This window comes from Cebidichthys violaceus, unplaced genomic scaffold, assembly GCF_023349555.1.
Source record: "Cebidichthys violaceus isolate CVI_PGR_0920_01 unplaced genomic scaffold, fCebVio1.0.p SCAF_44, whole genome shotgun sequence".
Taxonomy (NCBI): Eukaryota; Metazoa; Chordata; class Actinopteri; order Perciformes; family Stichaeidae; genus Cebidichthys; species Cebidichthys violaceus.
The window spans coordinates 490056-499936 of NW_027176639.1; positions in this window are offsets into that span (position 1 = coordinate 490056).

Consider the following 9881-nt stretch of genomic DNA (forward strand, 5'->3'; position numbering starts at 1 on the left):
GCCTCTCCCCCCGGCAACAAATCAATCGTTCCACCCATGGGTCTGACTCTATAGTAGGAAGAAGAACACAAATGTCATGTGAGCGGCTCGTCGCGCCATGTAAGCAGCAACGTGATACGGGTCGTTTTCTGCTACTTTCCTCACGGATCGCTGAAGAGAAAATAAAATCAATACAGACGTGACCTCGACTGCACCATCGCATGTGCTCCCGAAACTCTAACGCATGCCCACATAGATGGATAAACACAGCCTTTTACCGGTCACAAGACGACTCATGCTGACAGACGGGTGGTCATCAGTGTAAGGTCATATCAATTATATAAACAGTTTTCTACAGCACACCCACGATTGGTGTGTAGAAATGTAGATATGCGTATGGATTTTATCTCACAGTGTTCTATTTCGACATGAACAGCTAAAGATTCCAACCCGCCTGATGAGCTCTTACTCACTAGTGTAACTGAGACTCTTGACTCTTGCGGTGGGGTCGTTGCGTTCTTAATGCTGCGTGTCCGTCGATCTCTTCGCCCACTTTTGGTGCGCTGGACTCGGCTGTGCTTAACAGTTAGTGCTAATTCGCATTTTAGCATAAGCATTAAGTTGTGCTCGGCGTGTTTTCATTTGCAGACCCAGTTCCCTAACGTGCCAATTTCCCCCAAATGTCTCCTCATTTATCTCACTTGCTTCTCAGTCCCTCCAATTCAAGGTGCAAGTTGGATATCCACTTGTGTCTGTCTCACAGCTGCTTTTTCTTTATAAGTGACCAGTGTGGTTTCTCAGCGCTGTCAGGATGCCTGCAGACTCCAGTTTTCTTCTTTCTTTTTTTTTTTATAATTTCAATCATACAGGATTTGCAGATTTCATTTTCTGTAAACAGTGTGAGTGTCGGTCCGTCTCCGTCTCCGTCTCCGTCTCCGTCTCTGCACGTGCAACCATGCGGTTGCACACTCGTGGGTGTGCGCTTGGCTGCGTGTGTCGGCTCTCGATGTGTTAGCAGTGAGCAGCAGCTCCGTATCAGCCGGGCTGTGTATTCCCCTCTCCTTTGTGGGGCCTGTTTTCATGTTGTTTTTCTCAGAAGGAAATGCAATATTGCCAATGCCTGCGGCCGCGGGGCTTCTAATGTAGTTACTATTGTCTTTTCTCCAACATCCACCCACATCTCTCGATCTCTTCATCTCATTCTGTCCTGGTTAATTCTCGTCTCTCAGGTTTCTCTCCTCTTGACACGATTAAAGTAGAAACACTCATATCCACAGACATCTCTTTATTTTACTTTCCCACCCTTCTTTTTTTTTTTTCTGGCTTCCACACTAAAATTCTCCAAATCCTATTTTACTCACTATATTAGGTCAGGTTGCTTTCAGAAAAATATGTATGCTGTTGTTGATACAAAACTGTTTTTTTATTCAGCCAAAGGTCCGGCTGATCATTGGAGAGAAATAGCGAAGACGACGGCTGAAAGCGCGATGGAACTTTGTTTGAAAGGGGTTTGGGTAGAGGTTGTTCTCTGAGTGATGAAGCAGGGGAGAGGTGAGCGAGACAGAGAGCCGGTTAGGGCTCCATGTGTTCATAACGCCGACATTAGACCCCCTCTCCCCCCCCCCCCCCCCCTCCCCTAGGGGTCCCTGTCAATCACAAAGTAGTCCATCAGCCATTGCTGTGCCTAACGCAGACCAAACCACGAGTCGCCACACAGCCTCTCACAGGATACACACACACACACACACACACACACACACACACACACACACACACACACACACGCATGGCCGTCGCTGTCCACTCCATCCTCATCAGACACACACACGTGCACACAAGCCCGTAAATCACGGGCTTAACCATGCTCTAGCAGAAACACTGGATCAGGGCGAGCTGCTTCCCCGCTCTGTCTGCGTCCTGATTTGTTAATTTATGGCCTGAGCTCACCTGAGTAGCTCGCACACACACACACACACACACACACACACACACACACACACACACACACACAGAGAGATATACACCTCAGCGGCTTGCATTACCACATCTGCCCCTCTGGTCCGACAGTATGGACCACCAGAGCGAGTGATAAGTCAGGATGAGAGAAGACAGGACTTAATGGAAAGGAAAGAAGCGTAGCAGACACGGACAACATTTGCATATTTCTATTCCTTCCTTATCCGTCAGTTGTTATCAGCGGGTATAGATCACCGGAGCATGTGATGGGGGAAGTCGGAAAGTGGAGGGATTGACCGAAAGGGGGGAGAGTCATTGAAAAGCGAAAAGGTAATCCCTATCAGGTCTCGTTTCAGAAATAGAGACACCAGAGCGAGTGAATCAGCTCAGATGCAGAGATGGTGAAGTTGGAATTGCGCGGAGAAAGTAGATCATCCTTCTCCCCAGTAGCGGCCTGTGGAACAGAGAGACGGAGAAAGAGGGTCCTCTTGAGCTCCGTAGGCGGAGATGGACTTCGCTATCGAGTTACATCGAGACGTGAGAGGTGGAATTTAGGCAGAGACGACTGAGAGGCATATTGGATGCAAGAGGAATGGACTGAAACGCTTATCCCACTTCTATTTACGAGATTGAGAAAAAGTAACGGAGTGAAGGACAGAGAGGATATATGGAAAGTGGCAGGGTTTAGAATCTCAGTGTGTGTGTGTGTGTGTGTGTGTGTGTGTGTGTGTGTGTGTGTGTGTGAACTGTCTAACAGCCCTTTTGTCAAGGCAACTTTTCCATGTTGTTGCCTGTTATTGAGGAACAAGCGCAGCCTCAGGCTCTCTCCGTGGTGCTGAATCAGATGCCGTAGGTAAAAGCAGAAGGGATGAAATACTCCATCTGTTGTTAATGTGTGAGAGAGGACGCATAGACGGTAGATAGACGTCGAATTATTCTTGTGATCCAACACCTATGAAGATAAAACATCCTTCGGAATGATTTGTTGAGAGTTTTAACATTCAAAAGCTCATCTTATCTGCTTCGTCAGGACCGCGACTTGATTGGATTTCATTGATTGTGACCAGACAGGATGAGCAAACCGCTGTTATCTAGAGTCTGATTCAAAGTCAGAGCATAGTCTTTTTTTACAGCCGAGCCCCACCCACTTCAAAGCAGGGAGTAGATCACGGACACACATATGAATTCTTGAAATCGCTTATGTGAAATAATCGAAAAGACGCTCTCACTATTTACTTTGCCACCCCGTCTCGACATCAAAGGAAAGAAGAGTGTGATGATGAATGGATGAACATATTCAATAAGTCCAGCCTCCCTTTGTAATTTGCACATCAGCAAAAACAATATATGAGGCTGTGACTGTATGTTGATATGCAAGTTCATAAGTTGAAGTTGTGGGCTGACCGACCACCAACAGGAAGTCTCCCCTGGATACAAACTCTGACCTGAACTCATCTTAAACTTAAACAATGTATTAGAATATAGAATATGTCTGTTCCCCTGGACACGGATGATTTCAGTAGAACCTCGTTGTGCAGATATATGCGTTCGCCCACGTGAATGAGAACAGGTTGTTCTTCATGAAGCAGACAGCTCATTCTGCCATTATTAATAGTGGCCTATGTGGGAGGGAGCAACACAAGTTGTTGAGATGAAAGAACCTGTGAAATGTGCTCTTGGCCAAAAGGGAAGAAAAAAAAAGCTATTATTATTATTATTATTATTGTTGTTGTTGCTGTTGTTGTTGCTGTTATTATCATTATCTTTCTTATTATCAGTTATTATTATTAATAACAGTTACTAATGTTCAATGAACGGAGCCTGAACGCATCATAATGTAGCTGAAGGGACGCTGACACAGTCCTATCATTTAAACGCTGATTAGTCGTTTGTAACATTATCAGCGATGTTCTGATCACATATTTTGCTGAACTTGGTCGGTAAAACTTTGTTTCACACTGCGGTGATTAATGGTAAACTGCGTAATTAATCCGCGGTTCACATGTGTGCCGAACCGCGAGGGATCGACCACGGTCCGTTACACCACTTGTTAAATGAATTACATGTTAGCAGCAGTTTAGCGTGTTAAGTTAACTCCTGAATGAAACAGAGCATCAGCCGTGAGCTTTCATCAACTAAGATTTTGTTTTAGTCTACATACATGCCTGAGTGTTACCATACTAACGTTTGGCTCTCAACATAAAGTTCATGTTCACTTAAAACCACGAATATAATCTCAAAGGTCAGAGGATCAACAAAGTCTGTAGAATGTATCCTCTGGGAACCATGAATGTCTGTACAAAAGTTTGGGCCAATCTATCAAATTAAGATATTTTTTTAGAAATAAGTAGAAACTTGGATCTGCTGGTTGTGAAACAGCGAAAGCATTTATTAGATGTATCCTCTGGGGGCCATGAATTTGGGTCGAATTTCATGGCAATCCATCCGATTGTTGTCAAGACATTTCACTGAAATGGTGCAAAATGAACATCAAAGTCTGTAGAATGTATCCTCTGGGAACCATGAACGTCTGTGCAAAATGCAGACGTTTCTAGAGCCGTCCTTCTAGCATGGCTTATCATTAAACGTACAGTTAAAACAAATGTTTGATTGAAGCATAAACAATGACAATAAGGTTTCTCGTGAATCTACAGCAATATATTCAAGTCAGACGAGATCCAGGGCAGAGGAGGAGACTGAAGCTTTAACAGTACGAGCTCGTAAATAAACCCAGATGTTTACCGACAAGTGCCAGACACTGTGACACCCCACAAGGACTCCTCCTGAATTAGCATTTTGATGTGTTTAATTATAGTAATAAAGGCATGGCCTTGAATTTATTTTGGAGTTGTAGCTCGACTGTTGCGATCCTCGTAAATGAGCATGTATAATGGATGAACCCGTGTTTGCTTTTTTTTTTTCTATTAGTTAGACGCATGAGAAAAACACACACAAGGACGCTCAGGGAAGGACTTCGGTAGTCGTGGGTTTAATAACGTCTCTTCAGAAATGTTCAAAACCAACGAAGAGATGAGGAGTCCAGCTGTGCTTTGATCCGTTTTTTAACAGGTGCCAGTGTAACACCTCACCAACAGCTGTTCTTCAGGGACAAATGCATCACATTACTAGCAATACGAGGAAAACTTAAATGATAATTACATTTATCGACACATTTGTAGTGTCCGTATGTGACGGGTTGTGAACGCGACGGGGATAGTGTTACAGGACCATTCGTGTCTCAGATTGTGAAAAACAAGCTACGCACTTTACGCCCTTCTCAACATAACAGTATGATTGATGGATCAAGCAGAAACCGCTAGATTATTATCGGAGGCGTCGGCGTTGAAAGGCGGAGTCGTATATATATTTTAAAGCCGCCACACAACACAGATTAATGGTCATGACAGACTTAACCTTGGCCGTGGTGTTCTTTATGATGAGAGCGGTTTACAAATGATTAGACCACGCCGTTTCCTCCGGAGCAGATAGATCTTTGTAATGGACAGTTGTCCGTAAGTAGATGAAGTGCACTCCAACATAAGAGAGGAGGTAGACCGCCCACACGTTTTCAAAGAGAGATCGACTTCAATTAGCTGCAGAAGAATAAATAAATAGTTATTTTTATTCTCTGTCATACTCATCAACAAATGGAGTTACCGTGAACAGCCTCGACATATGTTCAGTGACACTTTCTTTCATTTTATCCACTGACGATCATTTTTGAAGAGTTTCAATATACGAAGTACGTTTTTCTGCAGCTTGCATGATCAACGCTTACAGAAACGTAGAAGCAAAAACGTGTGATTATTATGGTTTAACATATAAAAGTGCACTTCATAGAGAACAGATCTCTGCCAGGTGTGTCTGCGATGACCACCGCTGTAATATTTGATTGAATGAATGCAACCCACTATTTAATAACAATACCAATGTTGTGCTAGAGCAGCTTTAAAAAGCATCTTCTGAGCAACAGACAAAGAGCTCCTCACTGCTTCGTCTCCACGCTCCATGAGTAAGGAGTAAACTCCACTTCTTGTTGTTTTCTAGATCTAAATCGTCCCTCCTTTAGAGTGACCCTGGACAGTCCATGAAGATCAATGTATTCCAGTAACTGTGAGGCAGCAGCCCTGTGGACTCGGTGAGGAATGTGAACGCTGAAGGAACACATCGGTGGAAGCCGTGTTGTTGAAAGTTCAGTACGTCCACAAAGACTTTATCCTTTCATGGTATAATATCATTCAATTTGCTTATCCTTTCCATGGATTTTCTTTCCCCTATATAGAGCTGGATGAAGAAATCGTGAACTGTGTGTGTGTGTGTGTGTGTGTGTGTGTGTGTGTGTGTGTGTGTGTGTGTGTGTGTGTGTGTGTGTGTGTGTGCAAGCATGCTTGATAATCGAGAGAAGGAGAAAGACAGGGCATGTTATTGTGCAGCCATTGTGTAATGAACTTTCTCTTCCTCACAGGTCATTTTTATGGCAAACCGTGACACACACACACACACACACACACACACACACACACACACACACACACACACACACACACACACACACATAACCAGCTTATATTAGGTTGAATTCGATTTGAATACTGATTGCGTGAAAGTTTTTCTGTCGCTACAAAGACCGACTGCTGCCCGGTCAAAATGCACATAAGAACACTTTTTTGGCATCGCATGACAGGCGAAGGGAACTGTGTGCGATGAATGCAGATTTGTCCGTCAAGGGAACCGCCTCAAGGTTAGCGCTCACCAAGGGGAGTCGGCTGGCGACCGCTCTTAACTCTCAACCCTTCTACATACAGTGTGATGCAAGCGCTTCTGGGACACGAGGCTGCACACGTATAATGAAGTCGTCTCCCCTGGCAAAGACGCCACACTTTGTCTATTTTCAGACCATCTTTAACGCCAGCAGGCGCCGGAGTCATGGGGCCGCGGTGGTCGCCTAAATCCGTTGGCTGAGCGTTCTAGTTGTCATTTTGGTGTAATGTTCCTTTCTACGCGCACAAAATGTCACGAACGCACGGAGGATTTAGACGCCGCATTGTCAGCTGTGTGGTTTCTCCTTGTAATCCCAGCCTTTGCATATATTTGGCTGCCATCTTTGAGCTTAATAGAATCACATATTATTCTTGTTCTTTCAAGTATCTTTTGTATTTTTTTGTCATTGAGCGGTTATATTTCACAGACATTTCGCTTGTGTGTGTTTTGAACAACATCAGTTGATGCGTTGCTGTTATAAGAGGATGGATTAAAGCCATTTTGACACATTGAATAACTGGTTAAAAAGCAAAACATTTGAACTCATAAGATGAGTGATAATAGCAGCGGTTGTCATGTCATTCGGTGTGTTTTCCTCGGGTTCTATGTGTTGTCTGTCCATGAAATAAGCTCTCACTGAGCTTCAGGACCTCAGTTCTGTGAACCTTTATTGACCAGCTCTTATCCGTCTTCAGCCCTTTGTTAACAACCTCCTTGTCCTCTTCACATGTCTTTATCTCTTCCTCTTGGCATCTGTCCAACAATCCATGTCTCCATCCTCTCCTCCGTCCCCTGTTGGAGTTTCCAATGCTAGGAGACTGATTTCGCTGAGGTAATTACACATTATAGCAAAAAACCGCAGTCCACTAAAGAGTGTGAGAGTGCATGTGCGGTTTATATACGTTCCCTCAGCTTGCAGTTTGAGTAATGTTCCAACAATCTGATGGAAATATTTCAAGGGGGTTTGTCCCCAGCAGCTCCTGCTCCTATGGCAGCCCTTCATCGTCTGATAAAAGAATAACTGCACACTCCAAAAACAGATTGTTACATTACGGATGCCTTTGTGATTCATGCTGTGTCACGCTGTTACCGTGGGACATGCAAACCTCGCCCACCATCCCCCCCCCTCCTCCTGTGCTTTTTTTTTTCTCCCTCCCCTCTTCTGCTTTGTCACCTGCCTACATTACAGCATTGGCCACCACAGTCTATGCTGTTGTTGCACAAAGGAGAGCTTGACCACACCTTTTGCTCTGAGCTCTGACCACTCTTTTAAATCAGATTGGCTGCAGCCGTGTCACTGCCAGCCAGGGCAAGAAGAGACAGCGGCGTACGCTTTCCAACCGCTGCTGTTCTGAAAACAGATCGATGCGCTTTCTGGTCAACCGGCCCGATGTCCCACGTCCTGTGGGAAGGAAGAAAGCGCAGAGGAGGAGGAAGAACAAACAAGGAGAGTGAGGGAACAGCACGCTTTTATGTCAGTATAGACAAACTGAGAATGGCAGTCAGCTGGCGAGCAGCCACATCCACCCACCCTGCGTGTTCTCCTCCTTCTGATTAATAACCCCTCTTGGTTCACGAAGACCTCTTGGTTCACAAAGACCTCTTGCTCCGGTGCGAATGGGTTTCCATTCTTTGTAAAGAGATCAGCACCTCATGAGTCCTGAAACCAAAATTGCTGTCAAAACTTTCATTTATAATTGCCAACGAGACTCCATCATGTTCAGCTGGAAAAGAAAACCTTGCAAAAAGAAAAAAAAAAAAAACCCAAGTCCCAGAAATGCCGATCACATGATCTCTGTGTTCGGCAAAACACGGTATGTAATTTACCTGAAAGATTACGGACATGGCACATTGGGACAAGATTAAGATCACAGACGACTTCGGCAATTGTTGCCTCACTTACTCTGCATCTTATATTTAGATACAGATCGCATGTTAATACCAGGAGTTACACCTGAGATAGATCGGTACCGACCAATGACAGAAAAGACACCTACACTCGGATGACACAGTGTACAATGCCTGCTTGTTAGAGCTTCATGTGTCGGGCCTGAGAGTCCACTATGTGTTCTTAAAGCGTAAGCCCTGGAGCACATCCTTTGCAGCTGCTCCACAGCACTGGGGAGGGATGAAATGATCAAGTCACGAAGGTCACTGTTACGAGACATCTGCTCAGGTTACGATGGGATTGTGACCTAAAAAAAAGAAAATGTCTTTCACCTTCATGAGAGTTGGGGACCGTCAAAGACCTGCTGGTGGATCTGAAGCAACGATTGAAACTCCGCCAGCATGTTGCGATCGGGAATCGTCCTCTCGTCTTAATCCGCCAAGCAGAGCCGTTCTGCAGGTGCTGACAGTCCTTTGGGAGGACGATGCCTTCCGAAAGGCAGCTCGCCAAGTGCAAGGAGCTGGTTATTGAATGTGGAAGGGAGAGCGAAGAGCTTTCCTGTAGAGGTTAGATTCAGGGGCTTTTGCCGCCTGACGTCTTTTCCGACAAGCTTTCATCTTGTTGGGGCGTTAAAGTGAATGAATCAATCCAACCAGCCCCGTTCTATTCGATACCGTTTCCTGCATTTCTATCCCTGAGCATGTCCTTTTCGTTCCTCTGCTCGAATCCTCGTGTTCTCCTACTGAGGCCATTGGTTGAGCTGGAAATAGATATTCCCTGCCCAATCACTACAGCGTCCGATGACAAGTTACTCGATTCAGCTCATAATTCACTGCGCTGAGGAGGAGAGAGCGCGTGACAAAAACAGAAATACAGTTTTTGAAGAGCCTAGAAGGCACGTTCAGAACTCCTGAAACATTAAGACATGGTGCTCCTGTGATTGCTTTGCTTCTATGCAGTTCCTCTAAATTTAATTACAGTGAAGATGTAATACACTATAGGCACACTGTTAAAAAAAATCATAATTTTATTAGTTTTAAAAACAGTAGTTTTTCTGTTTTTTAAATTATATACAAAACTCTGTAAAATTACAGGCATTATCTGTAAATTAACAACCCAACTGTTAATTTAAGTATTATGCTAATAATAACAAATTACATTTTTTTCTCATTTTTGTACAGAAAAATTACTGTATTATTTATACAGTATTTTACTGCTTTCTTACAAACAAATTCATGTAAAATAACAATAATTACCTGTAATTAAATATCTAGCTCATTATATAAAGGTGTATGTC